The sequence below is a fragment of the Camelus dromedarius genome, chromosome 22 (genome assembly GCF_036321535.1).
Source record: "Camelus dromedarius isolate mCamDro1 chromosome 22, mCamDro1.pat, whole genome shotgun sequence".
Taxonomy (NCBI): Eukaryota; Metazoa; Chordata; class Mammalia; order Artiodactyla; family Camelidae; genus Camelus; species Camelus dromedarius.
The window spans coordinates 1,374,285-1,394,903 of NC_087457.1; the positions used below are offsets into that span (position 1 = coordinate 1,374,285).

The following is a 20,619-nucleotide window of genomic DNA, read 5'->3' on the forward strand; positions in this document are numbered from 1 at the left end:
CCCCTGAGGAGTGTGGTTTTCTCAGACCATCTGCCCTGTGTCAGGAGCAGACCAAGCCTCAGGTAGCTTAGAGAGACTATCATGCAGCACATGCTTTGGACGGTTCTCAGTTCTGACCTGCATGATCTTGAGACCATTTTGTAACTCCTAACACTGTTTTCTCATACCTATAGTGATGGTTATTGATGACTGAGTTAATCCTCTTACAATGCTGAGGTGCTGTTGTTCCTTGGATAACCGAATATTTTGAAGGGATCAACTGTTTATCACTTCCCCCTAATTAAGTATGTTTTTAAAACTAGAAATGTTTCAGGGGGCACTCAGGTCCTCCTCTTGCACCAGTTCCTGGTGTTGGCAGTTTCTGCTCTGAGCTCCAGATCCTGATCCTGCCGGTGGTCTATGGTGATGCCAGTGTGTACATGCTCTTCCTTGTGCACCGGTGTGGAAAGGAGGCAGCCCTTCCCCTACATGAGGCTGCAACTTGCTGACACTCAAAGCAGGCACAATGAAGAATCAGCTAGAGTTCCCGGTACCAGCTGTCCCAGGTAGAAACATCACCTTCACCACAGTGTTCCTGTGCTCCTATCAGGCCTTCACTACTCCCATCACGCCATGCATGAGCAATGTGACAGGTGACTGCCTGTCCCAGCACAGCATGGTGGTGATGATCCCACCTTATCTGTTTGTCTTTGGAGTGTCCCCACACCTCTCTGAGCTTCACTTTGCTCTTCTCACAGGCAGGCTTGTACAGGCATGAACCTGACAGGATTATGGTAGGTAGTCATGGTAGCTGCTCACCCAGTGGCAGGCTCTGCCGAGAGGGCTACTGGGAGTGCTGTGTGTCTTCACACGTCCTTCATTCTCCCCAATGAAAACACTCTTGGCCTTATCCTTCCCTGGCCTGTGGCCTTTCTGTGTTTGCAAAAGAACATGGAAACAATCTGTTTGCAAAGAAGTTTTGAGGTTCTGTCCATCTGGTCCAGGAAATGCTGACTCTGCTAGATGTGCTGTTGGGTGGGCTCTCATGGGAGAGGCTTGGGCAGGACTTCCCTTGGCAATAAGCTGCCCCACCCAGGCCTTTCCATGATCCAGACTCCTGGTACCAGGGTGCAAATCCCCAGCTCCCCACTTGTAAACAATGTGACCTGGGCAACTTTCTCAAACCCAAGCTTTGTCCACCCAAGGTCATCAGAGATGGGGGATAACAGGATGTCCTGCACAGAGTGTCTGTGCAGATTAAGTGAGGTAGAACAGACAGAACAGTGGTGGGGCCTGGCCCATTGGTTGGCAGAAGGGAGCTCACCATGTGCAGCAATTTCCGCGGGTCACCCAGCAATCTGCCCAGAGGCTTAGCTACTCCATCACTATCATGTATCTGAAGTCCACTTAACCACATGGGAGAGAAACAAACACATATTCTGAGTGTAGCTGCCACAGGAAAAAGTGCATCTGAGCGGGGAGTAATACCAGAGGGTGATCAGGATGGTGGAAGATGCCCCCTTGGGTTGAGCAGAGTGGAGCTGCCCTCTGGAGCCTGGGGTTAGTGAGGATGGGCTTGTAGAAATGCCCCTCTCCTTTACCCATCAATGCTGGGTCCTGCGGGTACTGAGTCCCACAATCGGTGTGCTGCTAGTGCCCTCAGCACAGAGAAAAACCCAGGGGTTCCCACAAGGCTTCGGCCACGTCCTCTGCTTCCTGAACTCCCATTCTGGTGACCCCACCTGGGATGCAGAGATGAGGTGAGGCAGGGGCTTGTGCTGTCAACACCACTGCTCTACCCTGGGAATCTGACACACAGTAGGTGCTCGGTAAGTCATTGTTGAATGAACAGCAGTACTGGGTCAAGTTTCTGTGGGTGTCTGTGCCCCTAGATCAGGGACCCCTCAGGGCCCACCTCACAAGTGACATGAAAATAATAATGCCAAAAGGAGCAATAACAGTTCCTCAGAATAAGTGGGCTTTTCCAAGCACTCTCCACCTGTTGCAAAGGCCTCCCAGCAGGGAAGTGGGCTGTCAGGGGCAACACTGCACTCTCCACTGTAATAAGGAGAAAGCCAAGGGCCACAGAGAGGAGTGCCTTTCCAGTGTCACTGCTCACTTTCCCACCTTTTGGGAGACTGGGAGGCTTTTCTACTACATTCTGGCTCTGAAGCCCCAATATTGTTTGGACATGTCTCCCTCCCTGGAGCAGGGAATCACTAAGTGACCTGTCACTTGTCACCAAGCAGACAGGCTCATTTCAGCTCATTGTGCCACCTGCAGGTTGTACTAGTAGCAGGATCCTCTGGGAGACATCACAGTCTCCCAACCTGAAAACAGGTGAACAGCTCACAGGTTTCCTGGAGAGGATGGTCACATGGCCTTGATCTGGCCAATCAGCATTTTCCATCCTCCCTGGCCACTGTGATTGGCTCAGGGCTGGGCACCAGCCCAATCAGGCTCCACGGAGGTCAGGCCTAGTTGCTGGAATCCTGGGAGCAGAGAAGTTCTATTTCAGTTGGGAGTTGAGGGGTGGTGATGTCAGCCTGTGGCAGTTGGTGACTATCTTGCTCTCGTAAAGGCAGAGCCATGTGAAGATGACACCAGTGGCAGAGCCCAGAGGTGGGGAAAGATGACTTCTGCTGATGTCACTGAGCACCAGGTACAGCTCTGCCTGAAGCTATCTCCTTGTGGATGTCTCAGTTAGGTAAGTCATTCTCTCCTGCCCTGTTTGCTTCTTTAAGCCACTTTGGTTTTCTGTCACTGGTTTTAAGAAAAAGTTTGACTATTCCTTCAAGCTGGCTAAATGGAGACCCTGGAACTGCAACAGTGTGGTGACAGGCAACAATGTGGCTAATAGACTCCAGAGGCCTCTGTTCAAACAGGGGATTGTAAATGACAAGGGAGAGTACACATGGCCTCAGTGAACAGACTTGCTAGTGGTAGCTCGCAGTTCCTGGATATTAGAGTGCATGCACTCAGCCAAGTCTCAGCCCTGCTCTCACACCTGCTAACCCATACATCTCCTCTCCCACCTGCCTGGCCTAGGGGCCTGGACACCCCCAGGCACCTGAAACAGCCCAGGGCTTTGTGTTGTAATTTACACAGGCTGCCCCTACTTCTGAGGGTGAGGGTGACTGGGTTCCAGTTTACATAGAAAACAGACTAGACGGTCTCACTAGTGAGCTGTGGGGGTGGGACCCCAATCTACCATCTGACCTATGACTTCAGAGTGGACAGCCTACCCACCCTCAGCCAGGATGCTTGCTAAGCCTAGGGGCTCAGGAGTCCTGCTCCCTCCAGCACCCCTCCTGGAGGTGAGAGTGGGGGGGCTCTGCCCTATACAACATTCACCCCTGCAGGGGCACACGTGTGACCTCACAGTCTGTCATCCCTTCCTTATGACCTGGACCTCCTTGGCAGGGCATGAGAGGTGCCTTGATGTGTGAGAACTGCAGTTCATGGGTGCACATGTGGGCAGGTGCACCATGACTGAGAGGACAGCACCCCAATTTAAGCCCCCTCCATGCTCAGATGATTACATTCTGGAATTGAGGGGTTCCCAGGGGTCAGGTGGCCAATTCTGGCCTTAGGGGCAAATTCTTATCACCCAGGAGGCTAATTTTTAAATTAAATAAGACATTTACAGTTCAATAGTCAAGCCCCTTTCTCAGCAGCCTTGTAGCCTCTCAGCTTTTACCTCTCGCTGTGACCATGTTCTTAGCTTCAAATTGAGTGCCATTATGGACATGAACATGTCCCTGTCATGTGTCACCTTCAGAGTAAGGGGCCACCCGAAACTCCCCTCCCTTCCCCTTGTCGATACCTCCACACAGGGAGTAGGGCCCTTTCGATGCAGTTGTGCAAATGTGTGAGCTAAGGGTTTAGAATGACCAGGCTAGGAGGGGTCTGCCCCACATGGCAGGGCAGGTGGGCTGGCAGGGGTTGATGGTTCACTTGTAAAACTCAGCTGGTGTCAGGCAGCGACAACAGACTGGCAGCCAAGGGCTCAGCTGGTGCAGAGTAAGCGGATTAAATGTGTTCACCCAGACGCCTCGGGGATGGCAGCCCTGGAGTAAGACTACAAGTGAGGAAGGTGGAGGGTCCCCAGTGCCTGGACCTCCACCTTGTAAAAATCAGGACTGAGATGTGGCTTTGAAATCAGAACACTGGAGTTCAAAGCTTCCCCCACCACTTGGTCAATAATTCAAAGCAAATGAGCCTCAGTTTTCTCATGTGTAAAATCGGAACATTGAAGCCTCTCCCTCTGAGGGTGTGGAGGGAAGTAAATGCGGTGACAGCAGAGCACAGGAGCTGTCTGGGCTGAGCCTGCACACAGGCAGGCCATTGTTGCTGACATGACCACCGTCTTCCAGGGCAGGGTCTGCACACTCTCCCTGTGAAGGTCCAGACAGTAAACATTCTAGGCTTTGAGGGACCTACAGTCCCTGTCACAACTACCACCCTCTGCTGTTGGGGGGCAAAGGCAGCTCCTGCAGTAGGTAGTCCAGGCTCGCACCCCCGCTTCCTGGGATAAGTATTCCTGAGATACAATTGTCACATAACTTTGTTGGCTTTAGGTGTGCAGCATAATGACTTGTTACATGTGCATATTGTGAAATGATCACTGCATTAAGTTTACTTGACGTCTGTCATCACCCATAGTCACACACTATTTTCCTTGTGATCAGAAATTTTAAGAGGTACTCTCTTAACATCTATCAAATGCACAGTGCAGTGTTGTTAACTACAGTCACCTTGCAGTACATTATGTCCCCAGGACTTGTTTATCTTCTAACTGGAAGTTTGTACATTTTGATTATCTTCCCGTATTTCAATCACCCCCTGACTCACCTCTGGCAACCACCAACCTGATCTCTGTTTCTATGGGTTTCGGTTTATTTTATAGATTCCACATATAAATGAGATCATAGGTATTTGTCTTTCTCTGTCTTATTTATTTCACTTAGCATAATACCCTGAAGGTCCATCCAAGTTGTCACAAATGGCAGGATTTCATTTTTTTAATGTCTGAATAAGATTCCATTATATATACATATATATGCGTCACGTTTTCTGTATCCATTCATCTGTTGATGGACACTTAGGTTGTTTACATATCTTGGTTATTGTAAATAATGATACAGTGAACGTGAGGGTGCAGTTGTCTCATTGACATAGTGATTTCATTTCCTTTGGATATATTCCCAGCAGTGGATTTGCTGGATCATATGGAAGTTCTAATTTTAAATTTTGGGGGAGTCTTCTTACTCTTTTCCAGAGTGATGGCACCAATTTACATTCCCACCAACATTGCAGAAGTTTCCCTTTTCTTCACACCACCACCATCACTTGTTATCTCTTGTATTTTGATGACACCCACCCTGACAGGTGTGAGGGGATATCTCATTGTGGTTTTGATTTGCATTTCCCTGATGGTGAGTGATGTTGAGCACCTTTTCATGTACCTGTTAGACATCTGTGTGCCTTCTTTGGAAAAATGTCTATTCAGTTCCTCTGCCCACTTTTTAAATCAGATTGCTTGTTTTTTTGCTGTTGAATTGTAAGAGTTATTTATATGTTTTGGGTGTTAACCCCTTATCAGATACATAGTATGAAAGTACTTTCTCCCCTTCTGTCTGTTACCCTAACCTCTGCTTTCTGGATGACAGGGGTCCAGGCACTTGGGAATCTCTGCTTCTCACATGTTTCCAATGGTGGGTGGGTGAGGGCTGTGTTGTGATAAAACTGTGCACAACCTTGGGTCACTACCCCTTCTTTTAGAAGGTGGGCTCTGAAGAGTGCAGTGTGGGCAGGGATGTTTCCCTGAAGTCATCATTTGGATGGTCATGTGCCCTGGAACTCACATCTTCTAGCCCGGATGTGATGGGGGAATTTGCAAAGGGAGGACCTTGCAGCTAAGAGACTGACCAGGTGTTCTTGTGTCTTGTTGGAAGCACCTGGAAAAAAAGTTGTGTGGAACAGGGACTCCTCCAGGTCACAAGGCTCAGTTCAGGCTTCTGGGATGCAGAGACCTGCTCTGAGCCACTGTCACTGAGGAGGGAAGGGCCTCAGGCAGGAGGGAGGGGTTGCTGGATTTCACTTGCCCTGTTTGTCAAGTATCAGCTCTGGTGATGTGTGGCACATGGGCTTAGCTTTGGGCATGTAAGAGGAGAGGTTCCTGGGGAAGGGCTGGCTTTTTCCTCTGATTGAGGTCCTACTGTGTGCCAAGCACAGCAGTCCTCTGAGTCAGAGCTGGAAAGCCAGGCACAGAGAGGTCAGGGAGTTTCCAGGTCACACAACATTAGGGGCATCATTAGGGTCTGATGCAGACCTGACGCCCAGCCTACATTCTCTCTCCTTTCCCAGGACCATCATGATCCCACATGTCAGCATCACCCAGAGAGGCCCAGGTATGGGCACTGGGACCTTTCCTGCCTAACATGCCAGGAGCCTTAAGAGGGAGGACAAGACACTTCCTGAGTCCATGATGCCCAGAGGCTGCTCTCAGCGAGAGGCCCAGCACACACTATTGGATGAATCCTAGCTCTGTCCTGAGTCACTCTATCCTCCCTGCCTCAGTTCTTCTGCCCACATGGGGCTGGAAACAGCAGCCACTTCACAAGGGTCTAAGGAACCTCCAGGATCCTGGAAGCAGCACCCTCACACAGGGAGCACGGTGGGGTCAGCCTCCATTGTCTCCTTAAGTTTTCCTCACCTCTTTGCTGGATGAGGAGCCCTAGCGGGGCCCTGGCTTGTCCCAATTCTCACCCCAGATCAGGGTCCAGCAGGGGGTGGTGTCCAGGCTGGACTCTGTCCTCTGCCCCTTCTGGGCACCCTCATTCCCCACACCTTGGCTGCCTGGACACTGTCTTCCAGGGGCCACTCTGTGCCTCCCACACCTACCTAGCATCCACCCACCCTGGGTTACTCCATCGCCCTCTGGCCCTTGGACACACACCTACTCCGTGTTGAGTGGAAATGAGGTGACGGACATGCTGGGCCTCCTGGACAGTCTGGGGGAGCCCGATATCCCCATCCTGCCCACCGCCCCAAGAGCCCAAGTTGGGGAGAGGGTGTGCCTCCATTCATACTCTGATTTGCTCAGATTCTCAGCACCTACTTTGCTGGGTGGATATGGGGCAGAGGGATGATGTAAAAGCAGGAGACCTGGACAGCAGAGCATGAGAAGGGGGCTAGCCCAGGCTGGTCTCATAACCCCCTTAGCCTTGGCTTTCTCATCTTTAAAGTGGGACAGACTATTTTGAGGTGAGCAGTATCCTGACCCATAGCCAGGCACTGTCCTACATGCATAAGAGATCACTGACTCCTCATGAAAATCTGTGGGGCAGGGACAGGCGTTATCACCCATTTCTGCAGAAGTAACTGAGGCACAGAGAGAACAGGGGAGGTGACCACTCCAGATTACAGAGCCCAGGCCATCTGGTTCCAGTGTCCAGGCTCATGGTCAGTGCCCACTCTGGGTTTCCTTCCTCCCTTCACCCTCCACTGGGACCCATGGCTGCAGCCTCATCTCAGTGTGATTGTTCATGGGGAGCAGGATGGGGGCTCTGAGGGCCAGTTTCTCCGAGCACTGCTTTCCCAGAAGGCTCAAGGGGTTGACTGTATTCACTACTGGACACCCAGGCCTGGGCCCAGGCCAGCCACACTGCAAGGCCTGAATCAATGATTGTTGAGTGAATAGCTGAACCTCTGCATATACATGCATGTTGCTCCCATTTCCTCATCTCCACAGCTGGCTACCCGGCCAACACCTTATGTCATCAGGCCTCTGCCAGGGACAGTCAAGGGGACCAGAGCTGCTCATCTGGGGACAGGGAGCCTCAGGGGCCCTGTGTCTGTCCCAAGCATCTCCTGGGCCAATTCACAGGGAAGCCCAGGCAGCTTCCAGGAACAGCAATCAGGTCCCAATCCCAGGGGTGTAGAGTAGGTCTTGAGGGGTGTTTCCTGAGACTGACTTTGTGTATGAAGGGGTCCTGGGGGTCAGGCTGCTTTCAACCTCCATTCCAGGCCCACACCCCTGCTGGCAGCATTGAGCTAGTAATAAAGGACACAGGCCGTGGGGCCAAGGCTATAGCAGGGCTCTGCTCCCTCTCTGTGGTTCAGTGTCCTCATCTGTAACAGAGAACTAGTAACAGGGCCAAGGGAGGGCTCACTGAGACCCTCCTCTGTAGCTTTGGTTGGACACTGCCCTCTCTCTGCTCAGTGCCCTTCTCTGTAATAGAGAACTAATAACATTTTTCTTAGCCCCTTTTGGCCCCGTTTTTCTGAGTCTCTTTCCACATTGGGCCCAGTGCTTTCACAGAGATCACAGACTTGGGAGGTAATCAGAGTGTGGTCTCAGCCCTAGTGGTCCCAACTGAGGCCAGAGGAACTTCAGGAGGGGTGGGAATCCAGAAGTGCTTCATGGAGGAGGTGAGATCTGAGCTGTGTCCCCAAGGATGAGCTGTCATCCAGCTGAGGCCTGGCACTGAGCAGGACCCATGTACATGGTGAATGAGGGTGTGAATGAATGAATGGGCACCCCTCTAACAGAGAGTGAGGGGGGAAGTCCCCCAGGCCAAAGCAGGAAACACAGGGCACCCTGGGGGAGCAGAGGGCGGGGCTGCAGTGTGATGCCTGCCTCACCCTTTATGGGTGTCTTGCCCACACTTTAGCCTGTGTTCTGGTGGATTGGGAGCCCTTGCCTCTCCTCTGCTCCAGGATCCTGCTCTTCATTCCCAGCAACACCCACCTGTGTCACCTCAGTGTCCCCTAGTGGACCTGGACCTGTCTTGTGGGAGATTGTGAAGAGGGATTTGGTGTGCAGCCCAAGACTGAAGTGGGAGGGAGAGGATAATAGGGACCTCCAGAGGGGATCATGGGCTGGGGGAAATCGGAGGGGTGGGGAAGGCAGAGACTCAGGGCTGAAGGATCCTGCTAGTGGTGGCTCCTTCACAAGGGGCTTCACAGGGAGGAAGCATTCATGGGGTAAAGGCAGAGCTCAGTTTGGGGCTCACTGACATGGAACAGCTCATCACAGAGACGTCCAGAGGAGCTGGATATAGGGAACAAAGGTGCCACTGATATCAGGGTCAGAGCCTGAGACCCAGATGAGGTGGGGTGGTGGTGCAGGGGAAGGGGCTTGAGGATGTCAAGATGTTCATTCATTGGGGTCCTCAGGGTGGGGACCTTCATGTTCATTTCACAGCCACCTGGTGCCTGACAGAGCTAGGCTTAGGGAGGTCACTGAGTAGACACGTGCTGACAACCTAGATTCTCCTGTTTTCACATAAAGTCCCTGGTGTGAAGCCAGGTGGCACTCTTTAGAGTCATACACCCTCACCCCTGGGCTCTCTGTGTGCCTAGAGCCCAGTGGCACCTTACCTCCCACTCCCCACTGCAGGACCCTTTGCACACCTGCATTTCCACAAGCTATAAAACATCTCCTCTTGCTGTGTGTTTACCCTATGAAAACTCATTGCCCCAGGAAGAGAGGCCTCACATCCTGCCCTTATTAAAGTGGTAAAGCCTGTTGTTCAGAGAAGCCCCTGACAGATCTCACAACCAACCAGGTACCTGTGCATGAATTGATCATGCAGCCCCCTCCTCCTTGTGTGAACAGCACCCCCCCCAATAACAGACCCCACACACTCAACCTTGGCGCTCGTGTAGGCACCTCTTGCCTGTGTGGCCTGATGTTGCCTATAGCAGTGTCCCTATTAAACTTTCCTAGACCCTTCTCAGACGCTGGTAATTCTTTACCAACCCAAGTAACTAGCCCGCCATTGTGCCCACAACACCTGAAACAATTGGCTAAATTATGCAGATTGATGATGCAGTTTAATTTGCTTTAAAGGTGAAATCAAGGTTTACAAATAAAAGCACCATACGTACTCAAGGCAGGACTAAGAACTCACACGGATAACTAAGACCCTCCACGCGCATCCCACTGTGGCCTCAGGGCCTTTGCGCTGGCTGCTCTTTCAGCCAGGATCTCTCTCCGCCTGCTTCTTGAACACCTCCAGGAATCTGCTCAAATGTCCTCCCTGACCTTATTTTTCTCCATGGAACATATCACCTCCGGACATTGTGTATATTATACTTAATTTTCTCTGTGTCCCCCACCAGGCTGTCTGCTGCATGAGAATGGAGACCTGCCTGCTTCACTCCCTGCTGTGCCCGGTATATGGAACCCGCCCAACACACAGTAGGACCTCAGCGAATGTGTGACGGGTGTGTGATCACTGTAGGCCACAGACAAAGGTCTTCCCAGCAGTGATGGTAAGAGTCATTCATTCTCTACTTACTGAGCCCTACTGTGCACTGGATACTGACCTGGGTGGGAGGCATGCAGTGGATGAGACACAGTGAGCACACACAGCATGTTAGGAGGGACACGTGCTCTGGAGAGCACACAGGGCTGGGGGAGTGAAGGAGTGGAGGAGAAGAGGGTCAGGTGGAGACATTGGTGGCAGAAGAGACAGAGAGGTGGGGCCCAGGTCGTGCAGGGCTTGATGGGGCTGTGGAGGGCTTTTCCTCAGGGCAGTGGAACCATGGCTGGGCGTGGAGCAGGGGCCCGGTTCCTGAATGCTATGCAGGAGATGGAGCAGGTGTCTGCTTTGGAGATGTGCGTGGAGGAGGCTGTCCCTGTAGACTGTGCAGGCAAGGAAGGCTCCTCTGAGGGGGTGACATCTGAGCTGAGCCCTTGTATGGACCATGTTTACACCTTCTGCAGACTGGATGCTTTCGTCTGCCCTGCAGGCCTATGCAGGACACACCCTGTTCTCAGTCACCTGGACTTGGCCTCCTGCCTCCCTTGTGGGCCCTCCCACCCCAGAAGGAGTCCTTCTAGATCTAACACACTACCCCCTCCACTGGACTTGGACTCACACAGAGACACTGTCCACCTGCCCAACTCACCCAGAGTCAAGTCCAGACACTTGGGGGAGCCCCTCCACCCCAGAGCCCATGAACTTACTCAAATGGCCAGTCCTCAGCCTGCTCACATGCCTCACCCTCCCCTCCTGCAGAAACCCTGTGACAGATCCTGTCCACAGCACCCTGCTCCTCCGATCCTGACCCCAGGCTTTCCCATGGGGTGTGACCCCGCATGGGGTGCAGTCCCCTCCTCCAGTCTGGTGAGTAGAAACTACCTTTTCTTTTTTCTTTTGTTAATATATTTATTTTTTAATTTTTATTTTATTGAGTTATAGTCAGTTTGCATTGTTGTGTCAATTTCCAGCATAGAGCATAATTTTGTCAATTGTGTTTACTCTTTCAAGAAACCATCTCTTGGCTTGATTTTTTCAAATGTTTCTAATATCTCTATTTTATTTATTTCCTCCCTTATCTTTATTATTTCCTTCCTTCTGCTTACTTTTGTTATTTTTTGCTCTTCTTTTTCTAATTCTTTTAGGTGGTAATTTTGATTGTTTATTGCAGTTTTTCCTCTTTTTTGAGGTAGACCTGATTCTCTCGCTATAAACTTCCCTCTAAGCACTGCCTTTTCTGGATCCCATAGGTTCTGTGTGGTTGTGTTTTCATCATCATTTGTCTCACTGTGTTTTTTTATTTCTTATTTGATTTCATCATCCACCCTTTTTTTTTTAAAGTAGTATGTTGTTTAATCTCCATGCTGTCATTTATTTCTCCTTTATTTTTCTGTAGTTAATTTCTAGTTTTATGGTATTCTGTTCAGAAAAAGTTGCTTCAAATATTTTCTATCTTCTTCAAATTGTTAATGCTTCTTTTGTGCCAAAGTATATGATCTATCCTAGAAAATGTGGTACGTGCGCTTGGGAAGAATGTATATTCTATTTTAGGGAAATATAATGTTCTGAAAATATTAACCAAGACAAATTGTTCTATTTTATCATTTAATTTCTATGTTGTCTTATTAATTTTATGTATGGAAGATCTGTCCAGTGATGTCAGTGGATAGTTAAAGTCTTCTACCATGACTGTATTCCGATCAAATTTTCCCTTTTTATCTGTTATGTATTTAGGTGCTCCTATGTTGGGTTCATATATGTTAATGAGTGTAATATCTTCATCTATGACTCCTTTAATCATTATAAAATGTCCTTCTTAATCTTTCTTTATAATCTTTGTTTTAAAGTCTATTTTATTTGAAATCACTGTTGATATTCCTGCTTTCTTGTCATTTCCATTTTTGTGGAATATCTTTTTCAATCCTCTCACTTTCAATCTATGTGTGTCCTTCTCCCTAACGTGGGTCTCTTGTATACAGTGTATTGTAGATACTTGCTTTATTATCCACTCTGCACTCTATATTCTTTGATTAAAGCATTTAGTCCATTGACATTTGTAATAATTATTGATAGATATGTGTTTATTATATTTTGAATTTTGTTTTGCAGTTGATTTTGTATTTCCTCTTTGTTCCTTTCATTTTCTTTTTGTGGTTTGATAATTTTCCTTTTTATTATCTTGGTGTCTTCTTAGTTTTGTGACTCTATTGTAACTTTTTGGCTTGTGGTTACCCTACTTTGTACGTATATTAACCCATTACTATATCTGTTTGTTTTAAACAGATAGTAATATAAGCTCAAACTCATCCTACCAAGAACAAAAGAGAGAGAGAGAGAGAGAGAGAGAAACCTGTAAATTTTCTTGTTCCCCTCCCCCACCCTTAATGATTTAAATGTCCTCTTTTATGATTTCATGTTTATTCTGTTGTAATTCATTGTAGCAATCACCTTTCCAATCATGGTTTTCTCCTTTTTGTAGCATCCTGCTTCTTTTCTGTTTAGAGTAGGTCTTTCAATATTTCCTTTAGCATAGGTTTAGTGTTGCTAAATTCTTTTAGTTTTTGCTTGTCTGTGAAGTTCTTTATCTCTCCTTCTATTCTAAAGGATAGCCTTGCTGGATAAAGTATCGTAGGCTGCATCATTTTTTCATTCAGGACTTTGAATATTCCTTGCCCCTCCCTTCTGGCCTGTACTGTTTGTGTAGAGAAATCAGCTGAAAATCTTATGGGGGTTCCCTTGTATCTCATTCTTTGTTTTTCTCTTGCTGCCTTTAGAATCATTTCCTATTCTCAACCCTGGTCATCCTAATTGTAATATGTCTTGGTGTGGGTCTGTTTGGGACCTCCTTGTTTGGGACGCTCTGTGCTTCCTGTACTTGGATATCTGATTCCTTCTTTAGGTTTAGGAAGTTTTCAGTCATGATTTCTTCAAATACCTTTTCAATCCCCTTTGTTCTTTCTTCTCCTTCTGGGACCCCCATTATGAGTAGGTTGGCATGCTTTATGTTATTCCATAGGTCCCTTATATTGCTTTCATTGGTTTTTATTTGTTTTCTCTCAGCTGTTCTGTTGTCCTGTCTTCTAAGTCACATATTCATTCCTCTCAATTATCTAGCCTACATTTTACAGCCTTTAGCTCAACTCTCATCTCAGCAAATGAGTTTTCCAATTTTCACTGGCTCCTCTTTAGAGTTTCAATTTCGTTTTTTGACATATTCTCTGTCTCTATAGACAATCTCTTTTAGTTTCTTCAGTACTTTGATCACTCCTTTCTTGAAATCATCTAGTAGACTATCAATGTCTATTTCATTTATTGTCCTTTCAGGGGATTTATCTTGTTCTTTTAATTGAGAGAGGTGGCTCTGCTTCTTCATCTTGCTTATATCTCTCTGGCACTATGGCTTATGGAGTATCAGTTATCTACTGTCGTCCTTTAGGAGTTTATTTATTTATATAAAGTGGATGCAGAAATAAAACTAAGCACAAAGAAATTAGTTTTAAAAGCAGTATAATCAATAACAGAAGAACATATTGAAACAAGATAACAATTGAGTTGGGATGAATTTTTAAAACATTAAAGGAAGAAAAATATTTGAGAACAGAGTATTATCATAACAGAAGAACAAAACAAAGATAAAAATGAAATTGGACAAATTGAAAGATAATAATATTAGTATTTTAAAAGAAAATTTTAAAAGGGATTAAAAATAGAAATATAAAAATTATTTAAGAAGTAACATTTAAAAAGTAAAAGAAAATGGAACAGAAAAAGAAGAGAGGATGTTCCCGTGGAGATTGTGTGCCCTTAATAATTTTATCAAGAGGTCTTTCTTAAATAAGTGTGGTTGCCAAGTCTTACTTCTGTGCCTTTTGTCTGTTATCCCTTTGGTTACGGATGTGGCCGTTAACCTGTTAACCAGAGCCTACCCTGACTATTGAATGGGGACTCCTATTTGTTTTGTGGTTGTCACAGCTCCTGCCCCTGCCTTGTTTCATGAACTCAGCTCATTGTTTCCAGAGACCCTCTGGTCACACCCTTGGTCTGTGCTGCTCCCAGTGCCTGTAGGTAGACATGTCACATCTCCTCCCAATGCTGCATCTTGGTGCTGCTCTCCTGCATGGTAGGTGGGCAGGGTGTGCCCCTTCCCAATGCCGTGTCCAGGTGCAGCAGTCCTGCACAGTAGTTGGGTTGGTTGCTCCCCTGTTCAGTGCTACTCCCCACTCCACATCTGTTCCACACTCTGTAGGTGGGCTTGAGGCAAATGGCCACACCAGCCCTAGTCCCTGCTCTTTGCCAGAACTCTGCTCCTTGTTCATTTGTCTTAGAGGTGCGAGTTCATAGACGCACCAGGACAGAACCTTCCTATATGTCTGGGGATGTAAACAAGTCTCAGTCCCACCTATGAGGCTGCAGAACTGCCAGGTACATATTCAGGTTTCAACCCTGCCTCTGCCTGGGTGGGTATGATGGCTGTGGCTGAGCCTCATCTCTCTTCTTCTGAGAAATCACCAGTTATGTTGCTGTGGGTCAGCAGAGACAAAGGACAAATCTCCCCTTCCCTCAGGCAAGCCAGCAGTGTTGCTTTGCTTTATTTTTTTTCTTATTTTATGGGGGGCCCAGGCTGTTCTGATCTGTATACAATCCAAGCAGTTGTCCACAGCACACTGTAGTCCCCCAGGGTTACCTCTGTACAGTCAACCAGAGTCTGCCTGGATCCAGCAGCCTGTCCCTTCCCATCCCTGATTCACTTCTAGGTTTGGGGGTTGTTGACACACTTTGTGCCCATATAACTTAATTCTGTCAGTCAAGGGCGGTTCTGTAAACATCTGAGCCTCAGAGGTTCCCTGTCCATCCTGCTGACCTCTCCGTTGGAAAGGGGGAGACCCAGTCAACCAGCACTATCCTTCCTTTGCTGCTCCCTCTTCAAAGGACCAACCCCAAGCCATTTTGCATTTTCTTCCTTCTTTTTTCCGTTTCTCCTACCAGATTGGTGGCACATTTCGTCTTTTGAAGATGGCAATGTTTTATCAAAGTTCAGCAGATGTTCTGAGTGGATGGGTGTGTCTGTGAATGTCAGTCTTGGTGTATTTATTGGAGAGGATAAAATACAAGTATCCTTCTACTCCACTATCTTGGCCTTTCTCCAAGAATATGCACTCTTACTAATTTTGTCATAAGGTTGTTTTTAATTATGGGTGGTTGCCAAGTCTTCCTTCCATGCCTTTTGCCTGTTATTCCCTTTGTTGGTGGTGTGGCTGGTGTTCTGGTGGCCTGAGTCTGCCCTGGCTATTGAGCAGGAGCTCCGTTTTTTCCTGTGGTTGTCACACTCCTGCCCATATCCTGCTGTGAAAACTCCACTTGCTGGTTCCAGAGGCCCTCCAGTCGTGCTCCTGGTCTGTGTCCCAGCATCAGTTTGTGGGTGGTCTGCACCCCCACCAGATGCCTGGTCCCAGCACCACACTTGTGCAAGGTAGTTGGCAGGTAGCTCCCCTGCCGCATTAGGTCCATGCTTCATAGGTGGACTCAGAGAAAACAGCTGCACTAGCCGTCACCCCTGCTCTGTTCCAGAACACTGCTTCTTGTCCATTTGTCTTAGAAAAGCAAATTCAGAGAGGCATCGGTGTGTAATGGTCCCCTCTGCTTGGGACTGTAAACAAATCTCAGTCCCACCTATGAGGTTGTGGAGCCCCTAGGTAGGGATTCGGCTTTTGACCCCTCCTTCACCTGGGAACCATGAACCAGAAAATATGGTGGCTATGGCTGAGCTTTGACTCTCTTCTCCCAAGAAGTCTCCAATAATGGCACTGTGGGTCTGTGGACACAAAGGCTACGGATCCCCTTCCCCCCAGGGCACAGCAGCAGTGTTGCTTTGCCTTTTTTTTTTTTTTTTTGGATTTTATGGGAGACCCAGGCTGTTCTAATCTGTATACTCTCCCAGCCATGGCACACAGAACATTGCAGTCCCCCAAGGTTTCCTCTGTACAGTCAGCCCGAATCCTCTGCTCGACTCAGACAGCCTGTCCCATCCCACCTCTGCTGGTTCACGTCTAGGGCTGGGGATCATTGGGACTCTTTGTGCCCAATTAACTTAGTTCTGTCAGTCAAAGACTATTCTGTACAGATCCGAGCCACAGATGTTCCCTCTCCATCTTGCTGAACTCGCCATTGGAGTTGGGTAGACCCAGTGTATTAATGCTATTACTCCTTTGCAGCTCCCTCCTCATTGGAATGGTCCTGAACTATTTTCCTTTTCCTTCTTTTCTCCTACCAGATTTGTGGAAAATTTTATCTTTTGAAGAAGGCAATATTCTGTCAAAGTTCAGCAGGTGTTCTGGGTGGTGGGTGTGTCTGTGGATGTCACTCTTGGTGAATTTGTGGGAGAGGGTGAGCTCTGAGCATCTTTTTTACTCCACCATATTTCCTCCTCCTTCACTTTTTCTTTTGATTGGAACACTTAGTCCATTGACATTTATAGTAGTTATTTTATAGATGTGGTTTTATTGCCATTTTGAAATTTGTTTTCCAGTTGATTTGGTATTTCTTATTTGTTTCTTTCTTTTAATTTTTTTTTCATTTTTGTCATATGATAAATTTCTTTTCTATAAGCTTGGTTTCTTTTTGGGTTTTATGACTCTTTATATACTTCTGATTTATGGTTATCTTGTCTTTCAAGTATGGTAACCCCTTACTTCATCTGTTTGGTTTTAGTTGATAGTCATGTAGGCTCAAGTGCATCCTAAAAAGAAAGAAGACAAAAAGAAAGAAGAAAAAAAAAAAGGGAACAAAATCTATATTCTCTTGCTCTCCTCTTTCACCTTTTATGATTTTGCTATTCTCTCTTTCTTTCTTGCTTTCTTTATTGACTTACTGACTTATTTATATCTTCATGTTTTCCCTTGCAATTCACTGTATTTATTGCATTTCCAATTATGGTTTCCTAATTTCTATAGCTTCCTGTTTATGTTTTATTTAGATTAGAACTTTCAATTTTTTTTTTAGCATAAATTTAGTACTGCTGAATTCTTTTAGTTTTGCTTGTCTGTGAAATTCTTTCTCTCTCTTTCTGTTCTAAAGGAGAGTCTTTCTAGATAGAATATCCTAGTTTGCAGCCTTTTCTCATTCAGGACTTTGAATATATCTTGCCACTCCCTTCTGGCCAGAAGTTTTTATGTAGAGAAATCTGCTGAATGCTTATGGGGCTCCCTTGTAACTAACATTTTGTTTTTCTCTCACTGCCTTTAGAATATTTTCTTTATCTTTAACTTTAACCATTTCAATTATAATATATCTTGGTGTAGGTCTGTTTGGTTTCTTCTTGTTTGGGACCATCTGTGCCTCCTGTACTTGGATAATTCTTTCCTTCTTAAGGTTTGGAAAGTTTTCAGTCATGATTTCTTTAACTATATTTTCAATCCCCTTTTCTCTTTCTTCTCCTTCTGGGACCCACTATTATGCATAGGCTGGTGCACTTTATATTATCTTGCTTTAATTGGTTTTTATTGGCTTTTATGTCTGCTGTATTGGGTTATTTCTTTTATCTTGTCTCCTAAGTCATTTATTCATTCCTCTGCATTATCTAGTCTGTTTTTGATTGCCTGTAGTTGAATTTTCTATTTTTAACTAGCTCTTCTTTATAGTTTAAATTTTCTTTTCAAAGTTTTCTGTCTCTATTGATAGTCTCTTTTAGTTCTTTCAGTGTGTTGATCATTCCCTTTTTGAAGTCTAGTAGACTATCAATCTATTTTACTGTTTGTTCTTTCAGGGGATTTCTCTTGTTCTTTTAATTGAAAGTGGTTCCTCGGCTTCTTTATTTACTCATATTTCTCTGGCTCTATGTATTTCTTCGAGACCCGTTTCTGAGCTGTGGTGTGTAGTAGGCAGGGTGGGAGCACTTCAGTTGTGAAGAAAAATAGGCAGGAGATTTCCACTGGGGAGTTCCCTCTGTGGTGTTGTCTGTCACTTGTTATGCAGACTTACAAAGTACTATTTGTTGATGTTGGCTTTATCCCTGCTTTAGCTATGGGAATGTCAGCCACCTACTCTGGTGCCCCTCAGGTTCTGAGCCCCAGGAAACATCAGTGCAGATCCAGCAGTGTCAGTCACTTGGACCTGCCTTAGCAAGTGTGTAGTCACACACATGAATTTGTGGTCCACTACAGGTTCAGCTCAAACCCCAATCCTGCATCCACATATGGAACCATACACCACCCTGTTGTAAATACCCTCACTGGCCACCCTTCTTGAGTCAGAACTGCACTCACTGCCTGTAAGTCCCAGAGGTGTGGATCCACAAAGTGACCAGAGAGAGCAAATCCACCCTCTCTGCCTGGGGCTGTAAACAAATCTCAGTCCCGCCTGTGAAGTTGCAATGGCACAGGATATAGATTCAACATTCAGCTCTGCCTTTGTGCAGCAGTGTTGGCTATGACCAAGCCCCATTTCTCTTCTCATGAGAACACACCAACAATGGAGCCAAGTGGAGAAAGTGACTTTGGCACAGCCATGCATCATTCCTCCCCCATTATACCAACATTGGTGCTTTTTTATGAGAGTTTCAGTCTGTTCTGTTCCACACACACACACACACACACAGCCAGAGCTCACACTGCCCTCTAGTTTCCTGATGCTGCCTCTCTGCAGTGTGACCCAGCCCTCTGCCTGGGCTCTTCACTGAATCCAGTAGCCAGTCCTGGCTCATCCCTGCTAGTTCATGTCTAGGGCTGGTCATCACAGGGACCCTCTGTGTCAGTATTCCCCAGTTCTGCCTGCCATGCAGTTGCCACTGTGTCCTCCAAACCTTGGAAGCTCTGCTTCTTTCCTAGCTGATCTCCCAGCTAGAGAGGTTGTGTCCCAGTGTGAGGGTGCCTTTCTTCCCATGCTACTTTTTCCCTGCAGGATCAGTCCTGCACTGAATTTGTCTTTCTTCTTTTTATTCCTTACCATATCTTGTGAGAATCTTCCTGTATTTCAAAATGAGAGACACTGTGCCAGAGTTCAGGAGGTTTCTGTGCAATTCAATGTTTTTGTAGATGTAATTCTTTGTGTATTTGTGGGAGAGGTCAAGCTGTGTGTCTGTCTACTCTGTCACTTTGACTCCTTCAAATTTTAAAATAGGGCTAGGTCTTTCTTAATTACTCTCAACAAGCTGTTGTAGTTTCCAGCGTACATGTCTTGTAATTTTTCCTTGCCTCTATTGGATGCTGATTCAGAACATACACAACCTTCTAGAGAAACCTGTCCCACCCTGCCATTTGCTGCCAACTAGCTGGCCTGTGTCTGAGTCACCAAAAGGTTTTGTTCTTTATCTGATTCTTAATTCTTTAGAATTTATCATTTTACTCTCATAAATGCTGATTGTACTTGTAACAAATACTTTAAAATAAAAATAATAAACTTTATGCTGTGGATTCAATATGAATGAATCTCAAGTAACATATGCTTTAAATACCTTAGAATTAGTAAAGCAATATAGATACATTATGAACACTTGAAATGTTGCCTAAAGGAAAAGTGCAGAGATTTGCAAATCCCACCCCCAGAAGTGACCGTCATGAATGGCTTGGTGAACATCTCTCAGTCTCTATCTCTCTTATTCTCTCTGCCTCTGTCTCTCACACACCACAAGATTCATTTACATCTATGATGATTTGACACATATGTGGTCATAGATGGCATCTGGGATGTAGATGATGGATTAACAAGCATCCAAACTGAGGGCTTCCTTGACATCAGGTAAAGACCTAGCAGTCATTTTTCCAGCTGCACAACAATCATTCCTCCATGTGAACCAGAACTGATGAATCCCACCCCCTCTCCATGAACATTAGTGTTGCTTCCAATCTCCTACTAGTTAAACCAGAACTGTGATGAACATCCTTGAAAAGACATCTTTGAAAAATTGTGCAAGAATTTTAGTATGATCAACAATAAGCATCAGCACTACTCGGAAAGGGGTGAACTTGTGGAACTGTAATTTATCCTGCATACTGTTCTCCCAGAGAGGAGTGTCTGCTCACTCTTCCCTCCAGGGGATCTACTGTGGCCTCTGCCTCCTCATGTTGTCACTAGAGCTGGTTGTCACCAGGCTAAAGTCCTGCCAGTGTGATGGTGACCAATGCTGTCTCCAAAGTGTGTACATCTGTGTGCATCCTCACTTGAGAGGTCAAGCACCTCTAATATACACTGGCCACCTGCATTTCCTCTTGTTGGAATTGCATGTGTTTGTTCTGTTTCTGTTTAGAACACAGTGTTTCAAGAAGTTTTTGGACCACAGGGATGTGAAACCTTTCTCTGACTTTAGGTTATGAAAAATGATTTTTCCAGGTTGTGGTTTGACTTTCATGGCTTTTGAATATTATTATTTTTT

The 20,619-nt window shown here is 46.4% G+C and overlaps 1 long non-coding RNA gene across 1 annotated transcript in view; it reads left to right on the top strand.

Annotated features, from left to right (window-relative positions):
- Positions 1–1,938: 1,938 nt before the first annotated feature.
- Positions 1,939–20,619, top strand: part of LOC135318871 (uncharacterized) — a 31,743-nt gene continuing 13,062 nt past the window's right edge. Inside the window, exons 1-3 of the long non-coding RNA XR_010377263.1 lie at positions 1,939–2,686; positions 10,111–10,263; positions 11,013–11,120. This is a non-coding gene — a long non-coding RNA (uncharacterized LOC135318871). The remainder of the gene's footprint in view (positions 2,687–10,110; positions 10,264–11,012; positions 11,121–20,619) is intronic.